Below are 4,247 nucleotides of genomic sequence, written 5' to 3'. Positions count from 1 at the left end.
ATTTTTTTTTTATTCTGGATTTATTTACCTCTATGGCTGTCACTGGAACTGAGAGCCGGCTTTAGCTCTGAGGCTTGGCTCCAGCTCTGAGGCCTCGGCTGCTGAAAGCAGGTATCTGGGTTTGTTTGGGTTATATAATTGAAACACTGTTGCAACTCCAGCTCGGCCGGCTGGCTGAAAGCATGGGGGTTGTTTAGCTTCTATAATTGCAACATTGCTTCTTAGAGTGCAAGCTCAGAGCCCAGCAGCGGCAGGCGGGGAACCTTGGCTTCCTCTTTCACTGGAGCAAGCAAGCCTCCTGTCCGCTTCAGCTGCCTGGTTGCCAGCCGCCATATTGGTCGACAGTTAATTTGCCTATCGCTCTGATTAGCCAATGGGAAGCGTGTCGGAGGTATGGTTAATTACCATGTTTGTCTATTATTAGATAGGATATATATATATATATATATATATATATATATATATATGCCTAAGCAACTGCAACGCTGGAAAGACCAGTCGCTATGATGCACACTGACCACCAGGGGGCAGACGCTCAAAGCAGGAGCTGTCCCCTGGTAGTCAGTGCACTCCCACAGCCAACCTCCTGTGGCCGGCGAACCATCCCTGCTCCCTCCCTGTGGCCGGCAGGCCCCAGCTGGCAGCTGGCAGCCAGCAGGAAGGCCCCGATCGGCCCTGATCACCAGCCAGGCCTAGGAACCCCACCCATGCACGAATTTCATGCACCAGGCCTCTAGTATATATATATATAATATATATATATAATAAAAGCCTAAGCGACCTTTTCCGGCGGAATGACCCGAATGACCAGTCACTGTGATATGCACTGACCACCAGAGGGCAGACGCTCAACGCAGGAGCTGCCCCCTGGTGGTCAGTGCACTCCCACACGGGGAGCACTGCTCACCCAGAAGCTGGGCTCACGGCTGGGGAGTGCAACGGCGGTGGCGGGAGCCTCTCCTGCCTCCAGGACAGCACTAAGGAGCAGCGAGCTGAGTGGTAAGGAGCAATGAGCAGGCGGGCAGTAAGGAGTGAGGGGTCCCAGACTGCATGTCATAGAGACCGGTCAATCGGTTGTTCCGGTCGTTCAGTCATAATGGTTGCTTAGGCTTATATATATATTTTCTTGATTTCAGAGAGGAAGGGAGAGGAAGATAGAAACATTAATGATGAAAGAGAATCATTGGCTGCCTCCTGCACGCCCCCTATTGGGGATCATGCCTGCAACCTGGGCATATGCCCTTGACCAGAATCAAACCCGTGACCCCCCAGTCCTCAGGCCAACGCTTTAGCCACTGAGCCGAACCAGCTAGGGCAGCTCTTATGGTTCTTATTATGGTTGCAAGACACCTCAGCAATAACCATCAGGAAACTGTTAGGCCTGATCAAATAACTGAATTGATACCCCCTCCCCTAGGAACTGACCTTTTGACTTCACAACCCACATTCCCTTTCACTTAGACCACATTCCACTTGCTAAGACCACATTCCATCTGCTAAGACCACATTCCACTTGCTAAACCTATTATCTTTCCCTTCCGGACTTTCCCAGGATCCAGACCCACCCAGAGAGTTCCCTGCCAAAAAAGCCCACCTAGAGTCCTTTAAAACCTCTGACTCCCCATCCCTAGGTGCTGGCGCCATTTTGGGGTTCAGCCCATCTGGACTCCAGATGCCCTAATAAATTTATAATCCCTTACTACTTTTAGCCTCCTTTGGCAACCCCAACAGAAACGTTGAAAAGACACTGGTTTATTATTTATAAGACCTCACTGGGGCCCCACAGTGAGGTCGCAGTAGAGAGAGTGTGAGCATGCATGTGCATGGGCCTGGGGTCTGCTTTATTGGGGTCAAGGGTGGGAAGCCGAGGGTTTCAGAGTTCACTATCAGTGGATTTAAAACAAAAGAGCGGAAATTAAAGCACTGGAAAAGGAAAAAAACCAAGTAGTCCAAATGGTCATTTATTGAACTCAACCAAGATTCCTAAAACAAAGGAGCCTCAGTTAGGAGAGGCGGCCTGGCTCTTTAATCTACATTTGTGTGTGTATGTGTCTGGCAGTGTGTCTCTGTGTGTGTGTGTGTGTGTGTGTGTGTATGCCTGGCAGTGTGTGTGTGTGTGCCTGGCAGTGTGTGTGTGTGTGTATGTGCCTGGCAGTGTGTCTGTGTGCGCGCGTGTGTGCGTATGCCTGGCAGTGTGTGTGTGTGTGTGTGCCTGGCAGTGTGTCTGTGTGTGTGTGTGTGCCTGGCAGTGTGTCTGTGTGTGTGTGTGTGTATGCCTGGCAGTGTGTGTGTGTGTGCCTGGCAGTGTGTGTGTGTGTGTATGTGCCTGGCAGTGTGTCTGTGTGCGCGCGTGTGTGCGTATGCCTGGCAGTGTGTGTGTGTGTATGTGCCTGGCAGTGTGTCTGTGTGTGTGTGTGTGTGTGTGTGCCTGGCAGTGTGTGTGTGTGTATGTGCCTGGCAGTGTGTCTGTGTGTGTGTGTATGTGTATGCCTGGCAGTGTGTGTGTGTGTGTGTGTGCGTATGCCTGGCAGTGTGTGTATGTGCCTGGCAGTGTGTGTGTATGTGCCTGGCAGTGTGTGTGTGCACCTGGCAGTGTGTGTGTGTATATGTGTCTGGCAGTGTGTGCATGTGTGTGTGTGTCTGGCAGTGTGTGCCCGGCAGTGTGTGCGCCTGGCAGCGTGTGTGCCTGGCAGTGTGTGTGTGTGTGTGTGTGTGTGTGTGTGTGTGTCTGGCAATGTATTTATTCTAGATAGCCAGTCTATGAAGTGGATGCCTCTTTGAAATAATACCTTGGCAATTAAAGCTTAAGTTAGGCACTTGCATTATCAAAAGAAGAAGACAAAAAAATCAATTGTCAGGGTTTAAGTATACCTACCATGAGTCAGGTTCTGAGTAGGACCTATTAAGGGACACAGTATTGATAAAAGTTCTGAAAAGTTTCAAAATATTAAAAGTTTTAAACAATTGACATAATACAAATTAATGTGTATTTACTCATGAAAGCCCTTTTCTTGGATCCCAGAATGAAGAAGCCACATGACTCACAGAGCCACAGCCATCTCCCAGCCCACATGTTACGTTAGTGAGAAATAAACCTTTGTTTCTGTAAACCACTGGGATTTTGGGGTCACCTGTTACCACAGCTTAATTAGGGAAAGCTAACCAATACAGCAGCCATATTTTTCATTATGCAAACTAGAGAAAGATGAAAAGCTATCTCCATTAAGGGTTATTTAATGAAGTCCTTGTACAAACACTAGTGACAACTTGAGAAATAATGAGACAAAAACTAGCTGTAAGAGCCATTGAGAAAACAAAACACTACAACACAGGGGTAGTCTGGAAGGTTATAAAGAAAACGTGATGCCTGAATGGCATCTACTATAGACTTCAAGAGTAATATTTTTATATATCCAAAGTAAACCAGACAACGATTTATGTCAAGTTTTACATTTCACAAAGCAATTTTACAATCACCTCAATGTACAGATTAGGAACCGGAGGTACAAGATAGTACAGGGGCTGGCCTCCCAGGTTCTTTGATTCCATAGACTCTTCTTTCTCCCACATCACGCTTGATAATGAATGCAAACCAGTTTTTAATCAGGATAACATTTGGGGTGGAAAGGCCCGGATAATCCTGACTGATTAGCATGACAGCCCCACCTACCCAGCGCCCCCAGAAGACATCCTCACCCACTCACCCCCATCACCGCCCACCACCGAAGCGCGGGGGTGGAGGGGGACAGGAGCCTACGTCAGCAGCGCGCTCCCCCTCCTCCATTCTTGTCCTCCACCCTTCCCGAAAGGCCAAGCGGCCAGCAGAGGCCCAGAGCGGGACCAACCTGATTGGGCTGTCCAGCGACACGTGACCTTCACAAGTCCTGGGATTTGGCTAGGCGCAGCCGGAAGCGCCCCGCAAAAGAGGGGTTTGCGCTGGGGGGGAGGGGCGCTAGGAGCCTGGGGGCGGAGCTTGAGCGCTAGCCGCGGCCCCAGTTCTGCCGGCCGTCGGGTCCAAGCCTCGGGTTATTGTACCGCTGCACCTCCGCCACGATACGACAGCGACCAGTCGCTCGCTTGCGAGGAATGATCAGACGTACGTGTAATCAGACACAATTCGAGTTATCTATCTAATGCTGCACAAGGAATGATTTGTAGTAATAGGTTTATGCACACCCCCAAACACCCAAAAGAAAAATAATATGATATTTTTATTTTTTTTTTTTGTTGGGACAAAAAAAAACAAC

At 49.2% G+C, this 4,247-nt stretch overlaps 1 protein-coding gene across 1 annotated transcript in view; it reads right to left on the bottom strand.

The window, feature by feature from the left end:
• CUNH12orf73 (chromosome unknown C12orf73 homolog) overlaps positions 1-4,079 on the bottom strand; it is a 9,667-nt gene extending 5,588 nt beyond the window's left edge. The window contains exon 1 of the mRNA XM_006084066.3: positions 3,846-4,079. The gene's annotated coding sequence lies outside the window, so the exon portion shown is untranslated. The remainder of the gene's footprint in view (positions 1-3,845) is intronic.
• Between the last annotated feature and the right edge of the window lie 168 nt (positions 4,080-4,247).

This window comes from Myotis lucifugus, unplaced genomic scaffold (genome assembly GCF_000147115.1).
Source record: "Myotis lucifugus unplaced genomic scaffold, Myoluc2.0 scaffold_10, whole genome shotgun sequence".
Taxonomy (NCBI): Eukaryota; Metazoa; Chordata; class Mammalia; order Chiroptera; family Vespertilionidae; genus Myotis; species Myotis lucifugus.
This window is presented reverse-complemented; position numbering and strand designations above follow the sequence as displayed.